We start from the raw sequence: 9,470 nt of genomic DNA on the forward strand, positions 1-9,470 counted from the left end.
ACGAGAAGGAAGACATACTTCGTTAAACGGACTTCACGTAATAATAGGCAACGTAGGCAGAGAAGGAAACTCGACCCGAAACAGGCGACTAGCCACTCTACCACGCCTTTAACGAGACCGAACGAAACAAAAGGTCACCTTCACCCGAAAAAGACGCCCCTATTAACTGGGACAACCACCACCACTACCAACTCTACCCAGACCAATGAACTACAACAAATACAAAGGGCGGCGACCGCCAAGGAAGCTTCTACAATGACGACAATTATGGAAGAGCAGCAGTTTGAACCAGTCGGGGAATCCCACCACCACCACAACTTTCACCTATGTTGAAAAGCATTAGAAATACAACTGTAACACCAATTCTTCAAACTGTGAAGTCGAAGAAGAAGCTAAAACTAACTCCATCACCGCCACCACCACCTCTACAATCCGTATCACCTACCCTATCTGACAAATCGGAGTCTGCAAATCCAGCTACATCTCCACCCAAACCAGCAAATCCAGCAGACCCAAAGGTGGGCAAACACAGTCTGTATGAGGCAAACAGACATATTGCCTGGGGATACACAGAGGATTATGGTTTAACTGACATTTGGTACAACAAAGAGGAAGCCGCTCTCTTTTTGGAAAAATTGAACACCCTTATACTAAACAAATGGGAAGAGGAAACAACCACCATCACCAAGCCGAGTAAATCAAAAGTAAAAAAAAACACTGCTTTCAAAAAGAGAGGTGAACTACTCCAGGAATGTCCACTAAACTTAGCAGTCATGATCGCTACCATTGTGAGGGTCCATCACGATCTGTAATCACCAAACATAGCATACCAGGTTCGAATGCAAGACTGGATTCTAAAAGACCTAATCGAATCAGGCCCTCCGAAAGACCGCCCCCGGAGACGATATTCACCGCCAAGAAACTTCATAAATCAGGGTGGAGAACCATTCAGAGGTGCACCACCTAAACAGCCTTTCTAAGGACTAAAAATTTGCCTCTTATATAATAGGAAAACCTAAATTGGCTTGGTTTCCCTCCTTGAATTTACCAAAAAACTTACAAATTTGAACCATTGGACCACCTCTCAAAATTCACAACTACCAAAAACCTAACAGTGACAAAACTTTTAAATGTCGCTTAGGCATATTACTTTAAATAGGGAAAAATAGGGAATTCGTTTATGTACACCTCGTACTAGATTAGATAGAACAGTTAGGGATAGGAAATTTAACAGACTAGTATGATTTGAACAAATTGCACAGGTGGCTTACACAATATTGGTATTTTTATTGTCCATTAGTACAACTGGACTTAATTTGAAATACGTACGGGCTGGCGTTTCGGGAAGTAAACAACATCCATGGCTGGCTTGTCGAGCACCTTTCCTCCTTCACCACGCTCGGATTTCGTACACGTGGCAAGATGTGGAACGATTTCCACTTGCAACACGACCAGGTGTCCTAATGTGACGTCATCGCTGCCGACCAATCGCAGCGGACGTTCCATACTGTTTGGGTTGACACCTGGGGCGATCTTAATGCAGACTGAATGTAAACTAACATGAGTGCGCGCTTTCACTGTTCCCACTCATGTAAGAGCCTTACATCTAGATTGTTAAGAACATAATGCTTCTACAATCTAACGGCTACAATCAAGAAGTTCTCGTTGAGAACATAAATGCCTGGGGGATGTGGCACCATTCCTTCCCTCAGGAGTAATCAAAAAGGTGCCTGTGGCATCATTAAACAGAGGTACATGTCTATTGCAGACGCACACCTCTATAATGCAACTCAACAACAACAACAACAACGACGTGAAATTTGATCAAAAGGGGTAGCATCACCAACTGACGCTTGGTTACCACACAATAAATAAAGCGCACATTACAAATTTAAATGCCATCTTTTTCAGCAGATTTTAAACGTATAGAATAAATTAATAATATTGATAATTTAATATCAAGCGCAAAAGATAGCTAAACAAACATACATACATACATACATACATACATACATACATACATACATACTTTTTTGAAAATGTTTCGTAGAATACGTCTAACGTTGGACAGAAATTTGGGTTTGAAGTTCTCTCGGACAGAGAGCTATCCAGATGTTCGGTGTTGGTGAAGATAGCGTGACCAAGGCCAGCAAATATGTTGCAATCATGTCAGAGTTGATACGGGACTAAATGTTCATGTTCCGCTTAACTATCCCTCCGGGATTGGAACAAGAAGGCACCAATTGTTTTATGTCGGACCTATGTTGATGTCTTTAGTTTGACGAACAACTCCTAGGTCATTACAAAATTATAAGATAATACTTTCTTTGTTGAGGCATGGGACGAAGAGATAGCCATATTAGTGAAAACTTTCACAGGGCAGTATTTTCACAATTTAGCAATAATGCTACTACTACTATTATTACTTCCATTACTACAACTAATATTAGTAGTAAATTTATTTATATTATTACTACTATTACCAGTACTACTACTGCTACTGCGAATAATAATAATAATAATAATAATAATAAATTAATTAATTAATTAAATTAATAAGTTGTGATTTTACTGTAATGAGTGCATCATTTATTTTTTAAAAATAGGTCAGGTTGTGTATAAGTACGTCACAATTAGTTACAGAACTCGTCGGGGAGCGAAACGCAAATATAAATAGCTTATAAACCTACAAAAATCCTATATCATATCACAGAGAGAGGATCATAATATAGCGACTTTTCATTAAAAGAAATAAGGCGATAAATTATCGGATCTTATGAAAACATTGAGATCAAATTTGTTAAAATCGGTGATTGTATGTGATTAGTGTGACTTATTTACAAATACATAAAACGGTTGACTAAAAGAAAGCGGTCGGCACACTGACAGACAAATCAAAACCTATTAAATGGGAGATTTACCCATATTATATACTGTTCGATAGGTTGACTTACAGGCTTGAATTCTATAGAATACCATCTAAGTATGTGTCACAATCACAATTAGGCAAGCGAAGATCACATACCATGCTTATGTAAATCGGTGAAAATGATTACTCAAAGCGACTTTTCTATAATTAAAACAATACCAACTATTTTAGTTTGCATTTTTACAGATTTGTATTGGCATATATCGATATAGATTGCTTAGCATTGGTTGGGGAACGTAGTCGAAATCAAACAATTTTAATAGCAAATACAATTAATAACTAAATCTAAAGACCACCAATTTAAATTTATTACCTCCAATTTTGAAGATGTATGGCAGAATACATCTATTTTTTTGCTATGACATTTGGATGCTGGGGGTGGGGTGGGGGCTATTACGTCGAACAAACAGTTATTCAGAAGTTCGGTGATGCTCAAGGTAGCGTGACCAGGGCAACCACAGATGTCGCAATCATGCCAAAGTAATAGCGAGGCCAACGTTTGTGACCCCCCATGGATGGGAACCTGTTGTCTTAAGTCGGTGTTTACATTGTATAGATTTACACATAGCTCAATAACAATTTATTCAGTAATATGTTATTTGTATTACTAATGATAATCACATTCGCAATTAGGCAAGGGAAGAGACCACGGCATTCATTTTTACCGATATATATTGCAAATAGATCTAGACTGCTGAGGAATACATACATTGATATAAAATTTGTGAGAATCGGTGGTTATATGTGATTAGTATGTATAATCGACCCACACATAAAAGTTTGCATAAAAGAAATAGGTCGGCGCACCGACAGACAAATAAAAAAGTGTTACAAAATGAGATCTACACGTATTATATTGTTGGACAGCTTGAATTATTGGCTTGAAATTTACAATAATATCATCTAAGAACATGTCACAATCTCAAGTAGGGAAGGAAATATTCACATACCATGCAGCTGTTGATAGCTAAAACCTCTAAGCGATATTGGATAAAAAATAAACCAGTTTTTAAATTTACAATTGTAATGATTTATATTGATAAATAGAGATCTCAACTGCTCAGAATACTATATATTGATAACAAATTTGTGAAAAGCGGTTGTTGCATGGGATTAGTATGACAAATTTTCCACACAAAAAACAAATGAATAAAAGTAGATTATTAAAGCAGTGATTTTATAGGAATGCACTAATCACACGAACAGACAAATGAATAAGAATTTAATATGTGAACTACAAATGTGTACCATCACTAAAAGGCATGGGTAGAAGCACGCAGCTCAGATGTGAAAATCTGTAACTTCGCATTTTATGCATGAATCGCACGGATATAAAGATGGAGACGCGTTTAATAAGATAATGTACTTTTTGTATAGCATGACTCCTGGACTTCAAATATATAGTTGTTGCATGGATATATGTATTACCATCGCAAAACAGCATGGGCATAGACATATAGTAATAATATGAAGTACAGTGACTTTCGTATGGGAGAGAAATGTTCGCATGCACAGATTATACCATTGATTAGGGCAGTGTCACTTATATAATACTGGAAAATACTATTACAATAACTTAAGTAAATAATACAAGTAATGTACAGATTTAAAATGGCAGATATAGCAGCGGGGGGGGGGGGGGGCGAATCCTACAACTTTTAGAAGGTTCCAAATGCCGAAATAAAACCGCGAGTAAACGCAATTGTCGCCTTCGTTGCTGCCCTTTGTTGTCGTTGCCCCCCCCCCAACCCCCCCACCCCCCGCTGCTTCCTGCGTCCCTTTTCGAAAACTAAGGTCTTTATCGAGGTACGAAAAATTATCCAAAAATCTTATCTAACCCGACTCGATATCGTGTACGAGGATCGTGTAAATTTATCGTTATAAACCCGTATGGGGTTGACTGAGCACGACTAAAGAAATGTTTGAACTGATTACAGTCCATATCGCCGCTGCACCAAGTCTGATGAATATTTTGTAACGTGTGTGTATCAACTCCGTTAAACACTGACAAAAGATTACAGTTATCTCTGATCACTTTTGGTACTTGGGTATATCGCTGGGTTATATAAATTACATCAGTGTTTTTGTGCCTGCCTTGTGAAAATATCCTGGCAGGATTTGATTGTTTATCCAACATTACATCATTGTACACAACTAGGTTGTTAATTTCTCTGTCAAGATCAGCCACAGACGGTGATTCATCAATGTCAGTAATAAATTCCACAACGCTGTCGCCGTCGTTTAATGATTTTGCGTTTTCATTAAAATCTTTTAACACGTTATAACATCGTTGATCGTCTGCGTTGGGAGCTACCAAATACAAGTTATCCCACTTCATCCACTTCATTATCAGATTTAACAACAACTGAGTCTTACCCGATCCGGATGGACCCATGATTATCATTCGGATAGAATTTGGTAGCATCCAATGATGTTTAACTGGTTCACGTCGTTTTGTAGCGGAAAAGTCGGTAATTTCCATTAGATATAATATAAAATAAATATGGATTTATATTGTGTGAAATGTAGAGCACGTACTCCAACTGCAGATATAACAACCACTACAACAAAAAAATAATCGACGAGCACTTACAGACAAGTGTGAACGATGCGGTACAAAAAAGTTTAAATTTATTCCCATGTCAGTGCGACCACAGATTTCAAAACCAAAATCAGCACTGTCAAGGGCTTCAAGTAAAAAAAAAGCAAGGCGGTGACATCGCAGACAAGTTAGCAAAACTTCCAGGAACTCCGTGGGCAAAATATCCAGGAGAAAAGCATCTACCCGGATATATTTATTGTGGTCCTGGAACCCGACTCGATATCAGACTTGATGACCAAGATCGACCAAACCCCGGTGAGTATCCGATAAATGCTATCGATAAAGCATGCCATGTCCATGATGTAGCTTATAAAAGTAAAAATCTACAAGATAGACATCTCGCGGATGTGAAATTAATTCACGCGCTAAATTTCATCACTGATAAATCTCTCAAAGAAAGGTTAGCCAGTTGGTTAATAAAGTTCGCGATGAAATCTAAGCTTGTATTAGGCGCTGATAATTAATTATAATGGAGTCGATTTATTATTCCCCAAGAGGATACTGGAGGGGTAGCGCAGCAATTAGTAAATTTGCCAGTGCAGCAAAAGTCACACGTGATACTGCAGCAGATTGGTTATCCAAACAGGCAATATGGCAAATTTATCTACCGCGTCCTAGAAAAATTCATTTTGCACATTTTAATGTTAGTGTTCCTAATGAAGTTCATCAGGCTGATATATTATTATTTCTGCCACATGATACCATTCGTCGTCGAACATATAAATACGCGCTAACTGTAGTTGATGTTGCAAGTAGATACAAAGATGCAGAACCGTTAACGACTAAAACAGCATCTGAGGTTGCTTCTGCGTTTGAACGAATTTATCAACGAGGTGGTCTGCGATGGCCAAATCTATTACAAGATGATCCTGGCAAAGAATTTCAAGGCGCATTATCATCGCTGATGAAGCAACATAATGTCAACATCAGACGAGGGCATACTGCAATTCACCGTGATCAGGCAATTGTTGAACGATTTAATCGAACACTTTTTGATCGGTTATTTGTATATCAGTACGCGAAGGAATTCATTCAGGACAAGAGATCTCGCGAATGGGTTGCAAGATTACGAAGCGTGATAACTGCATTAAATAATGAAATAACTCGAACAACCAACATGAAACCTATTAACGCAATTACCAAAAAACATATACCACAACGACGTGATTTTCCAGCGCAACCAATACTAGGTGATGTCACTGTAAGATATTTATATGAACCAGGTGAACTTGAAGGTGGTAAAAAAAAGAGCGACTGATCCTATCTGGAGCATCACCACACACGAGATATCTAACATAACTAGATCCACTGGTAGACCAGCAATCTACAGGCTGGATTCGACTGCTTCACAACGTGGATTCACACGTGAACAATTACAAGTAATTCCCGAGGACACACAATTACCCCACAAATGACTTAACTAGCACCCCTACGCCGGTTGCACTCGAGACAGGTCAGCATCACATTTTGTCGTGTATGACCGCGACTATTATCTTTTCTGTCTACGGTGAATTGTCTTGGATTATTACTCGAATACTGCCACAACATTATACAATTACAGCTCGCACAGTGATTATTCTGCTGTTGCTTCAGTGTCATGATAAATTCAACATCGAGGTCAAAATCGCGATTATTTTTTTTTGTCACTCTGCTTGTAACCGGTGAGTTTTTTTCTTATTATATCGACTTGACATTTATCGTTATCATCAGCCATTGACTCTTCCAAGACAATTCTCCGCAAATGAGAAGATCTTCTGACTCGAGACACTGACAAGTAAACTAAGTTTGACCACTCGATTCGATCATCAACGATCCAAACAACTGTATCAGAAATAGTCAGTCCTTGAGATGAATGTATCGTCATTGCGTATCCTAGCGTCCACGGGGATTTGTTCATTTTTAGTGCATCTTCAAGAACATTGACATCAACTGTGACAATATCATTTAATACTAAATTCTGTTTCTCCGTTTTCCCAGGAATATCAACATCTATATTCTGTAACAGCGTATCAGCTGGTCTATAACACAATGGCACTGGCAACATTGGAAATTTCTCCCGTTGTAATTGAAATAACTGCTGTTGAAGTGTGTCTCTGACTATCTTTCTACTTGCCACTATCAAATCGTTTGGTTTCCACATTTTCCAAAGGTCGCTCATTGAAGTCTCTGAAATTATTTTACGCATAATTTCACATTGAATTTTATTCGGTTGTAATCTGATTAATGTTTTAAATTCCTTCAACTTTGAATCAAGAGATCTTTAATCATCATACACTTCTTCATAATAATCTATAAAATCTTTTAAACATAAATGCGGAGATGGACCAACAAAAGGTGGTGGCTGACCGTGATCACCACACATTATCACTGCAGTATTTTTTGTTAATAGCCAATCAAGAAATATTTTTAATATATCTAACAGTACCGTACATGTTTCATCCCAAATTATAATTTTTGGAATATATTTTGTTCCCATTCGATCTGGAGTCCACACACCACCACTGTATTTGAAAAAGCTGTGATAAGTACAAGAATTGACTCCTCGTTGTTTCATCTCCCTGGCGAGTCTGTGTGTAGGTGTTAGCACAATCATATCTGAATTTCGAAATAATTCAATCGCTCGAGTTGTCTTACCAGACCTTCCCGGTCCGTTCAAATAAACGGTTTTGTGTCTGGTGATTGGATCATTCACAGACGGTGCAGAAGACATTTCTGATAATTCTGATTTGCAATAATTGTCCTTAATTTCAACATCAGCGGATTCACAATAACAATGTAGCATTTCCTTTTTATTCTCCACGAACTCCTTGATTCATCGTTGCTTGTAAAACGAGCTAGTGATTCTGAATATCTTTTATCGATATAAAATGAATCCGTTGCAACTCTAACTGCAGTGTCGGGGAATCCATTTATCACTGATAGCGAATTTATAGAAACAAGCCAGCATCGAAGATCTTAAATGTGTGTATTGAGGTGATTCTCCATTAATGTAACTTACAATTCTGCCCAACCGTGTTTTGTCGGACAAGAAAGCGTCCTCCCGATTACAAAATATATTTCTCGCAGCGGCTTCAGCAATTATAAAGTTTAATTCAGCATCATCCATAATCAATTGTGAGTGATGTCGTTTATGATTATATGCGCCACCTTGAGTAAATTTACCGATTATTCTTCGTCCGAGATCTTTTGCTGTTTTTTTTCACTATTGCTGAGTTTAATCTTAAGAACATTAGGAGCGTTATTGTTAATGACATCAATAGGAGTATTTGGACACTCTCATGCATATTCCTCAATGACTTCATCGAGACTGATACGCTCAGGTGTTGGTAACCAAACCGAAGTCTGCGGTCGATATGATATGATTGCTTCACTGACCGTCAACGATACCAGTATTCGGCTGTCAAGTATATATCGCAACAACACCATTGGTGTCTAACGTTTCTCTGAGAAATGTCTGCCAAACAAAACATAACAAATTGGATGAAGTGTTTCAGCTAGCGCAAACGACGTCACACGAGCAAATCCTGTCAAGTCAAAATCGGGTAAAGGACCGTTTATAGCAACTCGCGTCATCGAGTTCGTGGGATGTCCAAATCTTTTAAAATATCCACTACACTCGCCCATCCCAAGAAAGCTTCCCGGATAACACGCAATCGTGTCTACGGAAATGATATCCTTGTGGTCATACTTGGTATTCCACAAACCGCCATGTCCATACTCGACACAACTCAATTGTATATCCTCGAGAAACTCACTTCGGGTTGGCTTGCATGAATTTCTTTCTCTGACGGCGTGAGCGGCAACACTCGGAACTGTAAAACAATTAGTTAATAACTTCTCAGTGTTTTCTGAATATCTCTGTGTGAGGTTTTTCATTTCCTGTTGCAGAGATTCCGTCCGGTATAATTCGCCGTTAGATCTTACAAATTGATCATACTC

The sequence above is a fragment of the Sinohyriopsis cumingii genome, chromosome 1 (assembly GCF_028554795.1).
Source record: "Sinohyriopsis cumingii isolate HCF-2022 chromosome 1, ASM2855479v2, whole genome shotgun sequence".
Lineage (NCBI taxonomy): Eukaryota > Metazoa > Mollusca > Bivalvia > Unionida > Unionidae > Sinohyriopsis > Sinohyriopsis cumingii.